Source organism: Coturnix japonica, unplaced genomic scaffold, assembly GCF_001577835.2.
Source record: "Coturnix japonica isolate 7356 unplaced genomic scaffold, Coturnix japonica 2.1 chrUnrandom455, whole genome shotgun sequence".
Taxonomy (NCBI): domain Eukaryota; kingdom Metazoa; phylum Chordata; class Aves; order Galliformes; family Phasianidae; genus Coturnix; species Coturnix japonica.
The window spans coordinates 261,005-270,125 of record NW_015439871.1 but is presented as its reverse complement, the minus strand read 5'-3'; the positions used below and the strand labels follow the sequence as shown (position 1 = coordinate 270,125).

Here is a 9,121-nt window from a genome sequence, read left to right as displayed (position 1 = left end):
TCTATGGGGGGATGTGGGGTGATATGGGGGGATATGGGGGGATATGGGGTGTCTATGGGTCTCTATGGGTCTCTATGGGTCTCTATGTGTCTCTATGGGTCTCTGTGTGTCTCTATGGGTCCCATCTGCCCCATAGGAGAAGGTTGACCCCACGGCAGCGTCCAATCCCGACCTCCACCTCAACCGCGCCACGGTGAGAGCCAATGGGATCAAGGGGGCGGGGTTCCATTGAACCAATGGGAGCTGGGGGTGGGGCTCCATTGGTCCAATGGGAGCTCGGGAGCTCGGTAATAGGCAGCCAATGGGAGCTGGGGGGTGGGACTCTAATTGGCCAATGGGAGCTGGGGGGCGGAGCTAGGACCGGCCAATGGGAGCTGGGGAATGGGGTTCTGGTTCAGCCAATGGGAGCTGGAAGGCAGGGCTCTAGTCAACCAATAGGAGATGAGGGGCGGGGCTTTGGTTGGCCAATGGGAGAAGGGGTTGGGTTCCATTGGGCCAATGGGAGCTCGGTAATGGTCAGCCAATGGGAGTTGGGGAATGGGGCTCTGATTCAGCCAATGGGAGTTGGGGGGTGGGGCTTTGGTCAACCAATGGGAGCTGGAGAATGAGGTTCTGATTGGCCAATGGGAGCTGGGGGGTGGGGTTTCCATTGGGCCAATGGGAGGTCGGGAGCTCGGTAATGGGCAGCCAATGGGAGCTCGGGGTGGGGCTCCATTGGTCCAATGGGGAGCTGAAGGGCGGGGCTATGAACAGCCAATGGGAGCTGGGGGGCGGGGCTAGGACCGACCAATGGGAGATGGGGAATGGGGTTCTGGTCGGCCAATGGGAGCTGGGGGCGGGGTTCCATTGGTCCAATGGGAGCTCGAGAGCACGGTAATGGACAGCCAGTGGGAGCTGGGGGGGAGGGGCTCCATCCAGCCAATGGGAGCTCAGTAATGGGCAGCCAATGGGAGCTGGGGAATGGGGTTCTAATCAGCCAATGGGAGCTGGGGGGTGGGGCTCCATCCAGCCAATGGGAGCTGGGGAATGGGGTTCTGATTGGCCAATGGGAGCTTAGGGTGGGGTTCCATTGGGCCAATGGGAGCTCGGTAATGGTCAGCCAATGGGAGTTGGGGAATGGGGCTCTAGTCAACCAATGGGAGCTGAGGGGCAAGGCTTTGGTTGGCCAATGGGAGAAGGGGGTGGGGTTCCATTGGTCCAATGGGAGCTCGGGAGCTCGGTAATGGGCAGCCAATGGGAGCTGGGGGGTGGGGCTCCATCCAGCCAATGGGAGCTGGGGGGTTGGGCTCCCTTTAGCTAATGGGAGCTGGGGGCGGGGTTCCATTCGGCCAATGGGAGCTCGGGAGCTCGGTAATGGGCAGCCAGTGGGAGCTGGGGAATGGGGTTCTAATCAGCCAATGGGAGCTGGGGGGCGGGGCTCCATCCAGCCAATGGGAGCTGGGTTATGGGGCTTTGGACCAATCAGATTTGGCCGTCAGCTGCTTCAGTTCGAGGAGGACTACGGGGCCGCCCTGGATGGATTCGCGCGGGCGGCGGATCTGGCTCCTGATTGGTCGGAGCCCAGGGTGCGTCGAGCGCGGCTATTGGATTATCTGGGCAGGATCTGCAGCAACATGGCCGCCGCGGTGAGACCAAACAGGAAGTGGGAGGGGCATAGACAGGAAGTGGGGGAAAACAGGAAGTGGGAGGAGCATAGACAGGAAGGGGGGGGGACAGGAAGTGTATGGGAACAGGAAGTGGGAGGGGCCTAGACAGGAAGTGGGGGGACAGGAAGTGGGAGGTGACAGGAAGTGGGTGGGGCCTATACAGGAAGTGGGGGGAGGCTAGACAGGAAGTGGGCGTGGCCGATAAAAGGAAGTGGGTGTGGCCTATACAGGAAGTGGAGCCTAGACAGGAAGTGGGGCCTAAACAGGAAGTGGGTTGGGCCTAAACAGGAAGTGGGTTGGGCCTATACAGGAAGTGGGGCCTAGACAGGAAGTGGTTGAGGCCTAGACAGGAAGTGGGGCCTAAACAGGAAGTGGTTGAGGCCTATACAAGAAGTGGGCCGAAAGTCGGCCATTTTGTTTCTGATTCACCCCCAATTTTCTCTATTTCCCTTCATTTTTGACCCAAAATCGCCTTTTTTCGCCCCAAAATCCAGTCGAAATCCCGAGCCCGGCGCCGCAGAGCTTTATCCCCGTCACTATTGGGGTCATTAGGGGACACGGTGACTCCCATGGGCTCATTATGGGATGGCGACAACAAGGGCCGGGCGCTGCTGGGCCGAGTGCTGGGCTGTGTGCTGCCTGAAGAAGGAGTCCCCATGTGAGTCACCCCATAGAGACACATAGAGACCCATAGACACCCATAGAGACCCATAGAGCCCCATAGAGACCCATAGGGACCCATAGAGACCCATAGGGACCCATAGGGACCCATAGAGACCCATAGAGCCCCATAGACCCCCATAGAGACCCATAGAGACACATAGGGACCCATAGAGACCCATAGGGACCCATAGAGACCCATAGAGACCCATAGAGACCCATAGAACCCCATAGGACCCCATAGAGACCCATAGAGACCCATAGAGCCCCATAGAGACCCATAGAGACCCATAGAGACACATAGGGACCCATAGAGACCCATAGGGACCCATAGAGACCCATAGAGACCCATAGAGACCCATAGAGACCCATAGAGACCCATAGGGACCCATAGAGCCCATAGAGCCCCATAGAGCCCCATAGACACCCCATAGACCCCATAGAGCCCCATAGTGCCCCATAGAGCCCCATAGTGCCCCATAGAGCCCCATAGTGCCCCATAGAGACCCCATAGAGCCCCATACACCCCTATAGAGACCCCATAGAGACCCATAGACATCCCATAGAGCCCCATACACCCCTATAGAGACCCCATAGAGACCCATAGGGACCCATAGAGACCCATAGAGCCCCATAGACACCCCATAGAGAACCCATAGAGACCCATAGGGACCCATAGAGACGCATAGGGCCCCATAGAGACCCATAGGGACCTATAGATGCCCCATATCCCCCCATAGAGCCCCATAGACACCCCATAGAGCCCCATATCCCCCATAGAGACTCCATAGAGCCCCATAGACACCCTTTATCCCCCCACAGCACCCCATATCCCCCCACAGAGACCCATAGACACCCCACATCCCCCCATATCCCCCAATATAGACCCCATAGAGCCCCATAGACACCCCATATCCCCCCACAGAGAAACCACAGAGCCCCATATCCCCCCATAGAGACCCATAGGGACCTATAGAGACCCATAGGGACCCATACAGACCCATAGACCCCATAATGACCCATTGTGACCAATAGGGACCCATAGGGACCCATAGAGACCCATAAAGACACATAGGGACCCATAGAGACCCATAGAGCCCCATAGAGACCCCATAGAGCCCCATAGACACCCCATAGACCCCCATAGATCCCCATGGGGACAACCAGGGCCGGGCGCTGCTGGGCCGAGTGCTGGGCTGCGTGCTGCCTGAAGAAGGAGTCCCTATGTGAGTTTTTTGGGTTAAAAAACCACATTTTTGGGTCTTTTTTGGGAGTTTTTGGGTCTTTTTAGAGTCTTAAGGGCCTCGAGAGGGTTCTTAGGGTGTTTTTTTGGTGAAAATCGGGTGTTTTTTCGGGTTTTTATGGGGTTTTTATGGTGTCGATTTGTCGCCCCCTAGTGGCCACTTGGGGAACTGCAGGCACCAATAGAGACCCCATAGGGACACATAGAGGCCCATAGAGCCCCATAGAGACCCATAGACACCCCATAGAGCCCTATATCCCCCCATATCACACCATAGTGCCCCCTAGAGACCCTATAGAGCCCCATAGACACCCCATATCACCCCATAAGTGCTGTTGTGCCCCATAGAGCCCCATAGACCCCATAGAGCCCCATAGACACCCCATATCATCCTATATCCCCCCCATAGAGCCCCATAGGAACCTAATAGATCCCATAGAGACCCCATATCACCCCATAGTGCCCCATAGAGCCCCATAGAGCCCCATAGAGACCCATAGAGCCCCATACACCCCTATAGAGACCCCATAGAGACCCATAGAGACCCATAGGGACCCATAGACCCGCATAGAGACGCCATATCACCCCATAGACACCCCATAGGGCCCCATAGACACCCCATAGGGCCCCATAGACACCCCATATCCCCCCATAGAGCCCCATATCCCCCCATATCACCCCACAGAGACCCCATAGTGCCCCATAGAGCTCCATAGAGCCCCATATCATCCCATATCCCCCCATAGAGCCCCATAGGAACCTAATAGATCCTATAGAGCCCCATATCACTCCATAGACACCCATAGGGACCCCATAGAGCCCATAGAGACCCATAGACCCCCATAGACACCCCATAGAACCCCATAGAGCCCCATAGAGACCCATAGAGCCCCATAGAGACCCATAGACACCCCATAGACCCCATAGAGCCCCATAGAGACCCCCATAGAGACCCATAGACCCCCATAGACACCCCATAGAACCCCATAGAGCCCCATAGAGACCACCACCATAGACACCCATAGAGCCCCATAGACAACATAGACCAAACAAGAACACGCCATAGTGGCCCAATAGACACCCCATAGGCCCCATAGACACCCCATAGACCGCATAGTGCCTTCATAAGACACCCCACAGAACGCCATAAGCCCATAGAACACCCCATATCCCCCCATATCACCCCATAGAGCCCCATAGAGACCCCAATATCACCCCATATAGCCCCATAGGACACCCCCCACGGTGTCCTATGGGGCTCTATGGGGAATAGGGTGTGTCTATGGGCTCTATGGGGGATATGGTTTGTATGGGCTCTAATGGGGTGTCCTATGGGGCTTCTACAGGATATAGTTGGTGTCTATCGCGGCTCTATAGAGCTCTATGGGAGCTATGGGCTCTATGGGGTCTCCGATGATGTCTATGGGGCTCTTATGGGTCTCGATGGGTATGTCTTATGGGGGATATGGGTCTAATGGGCGCTATGGAGTCTGTCTATGGGCTCTATGGGCGTGTCTGATGGCTCTATGGGGTGATATTGGGGTTGTCATGGGCTCTATGGGGCTCTATGGGTGTCTATGGGTCTATGGTGGTGTCTATGCGGGCTCTATGGGGGATGATTGGGTGTCTATGGGGCTCTATGGGGGCCGCGTTGTACACGGTAAAGGACCGAGCCCGTCCCGTCACACAGACCCACGGCGTTATGGGCACAACAGCACTTTATGGGGCACAACAGCACTTATGGGTTGATATGAGATATGGCTCTTATGGGCTCTATGGGCTCTATGGGGCTCTATTGCGTTTGTCTATGCGGGCCTATGGTGTCTATGGGGCTTATGGGCCTCTAATGGGGTGTCGTGGGCTCTATGGGCCGCGTTGTACACGGTCAAGTAGAACTGAAACCCGTCCCGTCACACAGAACCCACGGCGCTATGGGCACAACAGCACTTATGGGTGTCTATGGGGCTCTATGGGTGGTCTATGGGCTCTATGGGTGTTCTATGGGCTCTATGGGCAGTATGGAGTGATAGGGGCTCTATGGGTCCTATGGGCTCTATGGGGGGATATGGGTGTCTATGGGCCACTAGGGCGCTTATGGGGTCCTATGGGTGTCTTGGGCTCTATGGCGGTGTCTATGGGGCTCTATGGGGTCTATGAGGCCTCTATGGCGTGTCTATGTTTGGCTAGAGGGATATGGGTCTCTATGGGCTCTTATGGTGAGTATGGGGATATGGGTGCTCTATGGCTCCGGATGCGTCTCTGATGGGCGAATGTCTATGAAGCCACTATGCGCTGTCTATGGCTGTGTCTGTGATCCTATGGGGCCCTATGGGGTGTTTATGGCCCACTATTGGGTTGTCTATTTGGTCTATGTTGGGTCTATGGGCTCTAGTGGTGGTACTATGGTTTCTCTATGGGGCTCTATGGGGTTCTATGGGTCTCATGGGGGTCTTGAGGCTCTGTCTATGGCGTCTCTATGGGCGTCTATGGCTCTCTATGGGCGGGTCTCTATGGGCTCTATGGGGATCGATGGGGCTCTATGCGGGTTCTATGGCGGGGTTCTATGGGGATCTATGCTATGGGGTCTCTATGGCTCTTTGCGTCTATGGGGTTCTTATGGCGTCTCTATGGGCTCTATGGCGTCTCTATGGGCTCTATGGGGTTCTATGGGGTCTATGGGGGTCTATGGCGTCTCTATGGCCTCTATGGGTCCCATGGGTGTCTATGAGTATATGGGGCTCTATAGGATCTATTATTTCTATGGGGCTCTATGGGGGTTATGGATGTAATCGGGCGTCTATGGACTCTATGGCACTATGAGGCTCTCTTGGATGTGGACGGCGGTAGTATAATGGTGGGTGGATATGGCCTCTATGGGATGGGAATATGCGGTTTTGTCTATGGGGCCCTATGGAGCGCTAGCGCGCTTTGAGTGTGTCTATGGGTGGCGCTATGGAAGGTCAAGGAAGAGGCCGAGGGTTTGTCTCTATGGGGCGTGATTGTATGGCGGTCCTCTATTGCCGGGTCTATTGGGGGTCCCATGGGTTCTCTATGGGTCGCTATGGGGTTCTCTATAGGGTGTATGGGGCTCTAGGGTTCTCTATGGGGCCTCCTCTTGGGGCTTTCTATGGGGCACTATGGGGTGCATATGTCCTCTATGGATCTATTAGGGTCCTATGGCCTCTCATGGGACGGATATAGGATAGTATGGCCAGCCGGTGTCTATGGCTCTATGGGTCTATGGGGCTCTATGGGGCACAAACAGCCACTTACGTGATATGTGGTCTATGGGGCCTCCTATAGGTTCTCTAGGTGGCACTATGGTTTGTGATATGAGGGGGGATATAGGCTCTATGAGGGGTCGATGGGTCTCTATGGGGCTCTATGGGGCCTCTATGTGTCGCCTTATGGCGTCTTATGGTGCCTGCAGTTCCCCAAGTGGCCACTAGCGGGCACAAATCGACACCTCCATATAAAAACCCCATAAAAACCCGAAGAAAAAACACCCGATTTTCAACCAAAAAAAACACCCTAAGAACCCTCTCGAGCCCTTAAGACTCTAAAAAGACCCAAAAACGCCCAAAAAAAGACCCAAAAATGTGGTTTTTTAACCCAAAAACTCACATAGGGACTCCTTCTTCACGGCCAGCACGCAGCCCACACTCGCCACAGCGGCCCGCCCTGGTTGTCCCCACAGTGGGATATCCTATGGGGGTCTATGGGTCGTCTAGGCGGCTCTTGGGGTCTCTATGGGGCTCTATGGTCTCTATGAGGGTCCTATGTGTCTTTATGGCTCTCTATGGGTCCCTATGGGTCCCTATTGGTTCCACCAATGGTCATCTATGGGGTCTCTATGGTCTGTATTGGGTCCCTATGGTCTCTATTAGGCCCTATGGGTCTCGTATGGGGATATGGGCTCTGTGTTTCTCCTATGGGATTATGGGTGCATGGGCTCTATGGGGTCTTTTGGGGATTATGGGATGTNCCCCATAGACACCCCATAAGTGCTGTTGTGCCCCATAGCGCCGTGGGTCTGTGTGACGGGACGGGTTCGGTTCTACTGACCGTGTACAACGCGGCCCCATAGAGCCCCATAGACACCCCATAGACCCCATAGAGCCCCATAGACACCCCATAGCGCCCCATAGAGCCCCATAGACACCCCATATCCCCCCATAGAGCCCCATAGACGCCCCATAGTGCCCCATAGACACCCCATATCACCCCATAGAGCCCTATATCACCCCATAGAGCCTCATAGACCCCATAGAGCCCCATAGACACCCCATAGACCCCATAGAGCCCCATAGCACCTCATAGAGCCCCATAGACACCCCATAGAGCCCCATATCATCCTATAGAGCCCCATAGACACCCCATATCCCACCATAGAGCCCCATAGAGACCTACAGACACCCCATAGTGCCCCATAGACCCCATAGAGACCCCATAGACACCCCATATTCCCCCATAGACACCCCATAGCTCCCCATAGAGACCCATAGACCCCATAGAGCCCCACAGACACCCCATAGACCCCATAGAGCCCCATAGACCCCCATAGAGACCCCATATCACCCCATATCGCCCCATAGACACCCCATAGACACCCATAGACCCTATAGAGCCCCATAGAGACCCCATATCACCCCATAGCGCCCCATAAGTGCTGTTGTGCCCCATAAGTTCCTGTCGCCCCATAGCGCCGTGGGTCTGTGTGACGGGACGGGCTCGGTCCTTCTGACCGTGTACAACGCGGCCCCATAGAGCCCCATAGACACCCCATAGCACCCCATAGAGCCCCATAGACACCCCATAGAGTCCCATAGACACCCCATAGAGCCCCATAGACACCCCATAGACACCCTATATCCCCCTGTAGAGCCCCATAGACACCCCATAGTGCCCCATAGAGCCCCATAGACACCCCATATAGCCCCATAGACCCCATAGAGCCCCATAGACACCCCATAAGTGCTGTTGTGCCCCATAAGTGCTGTTGTGCCCCATAGCGCCGTGGGTCTGTGTGACGGGACGGGCTCGGTCCTACTGACCGTGTACAACGCGGCCCCATAGAGCCCCATAGACACCCCATAGCGCCCCATAGTGCCCCATAGACACCCCATATCCCCCCATATCACCCCATAGAGCCCCATAGACACCCCATAGAGCCCCATAGACACCCCATAAGTGCTGTTGTGCCCCATAGCGCCGTGGGTCTGTGTGACGGGACGGGCTCGGTGCTGCTGACCGTGTACAACGCGGCCCCATAGAGCCCCATAGACACCCCATATCCCCCCATAGAGCCCCATAGACACCCCATATCACCCCATAGAGCCCTATATCACCCCATAGACCCCATAGAGACCCCATAGAGCCCCATAGACACCCCATAGCGCCCCATAGACGACCCATAGAGCCTCATAGACCCCATAGAGCCCCATAGAGCCCCATATCCCCCCATAGAGCCCCATAGACACCCCATATCCCCCCATAGAGCCCCATAGACACCCCATAGACCCCCATAGCACCCCATAGACACCCCATAAGTGCTGTTGTGCCCCATAGCGCC

The 9,121-nt window shown here is 55.7% G+C and overlaps 1 long non-coding RNA gene across 2 annotated transcripts; it reads left to right on the top strand.

Moving 5' to 3' along the window:
• Positions 1-69: 69 nt before the first annotated feature.
• LOC107306996 lies at positions 70-8,336 on the top strand. Of its 2 annotated transcripts, none has more exons than XR_001552320.2 (4): positions 70-193; positions 1,479-1,625; positions 2,141-2,304; positions 8,253-8,336. It is a non-coding gene; the product is annotated as an uncharacterized LOC107306996 (long non-coding RNA). The 2 variants fall into 2 exon arrangements; XR_001552319.2 differs by lacking the exon at positions 8,253-8,336 and adding an exon at positions 7,573-7,651.
• Positions 8,337-9,121: the final 785 nt, after the last annotated feature.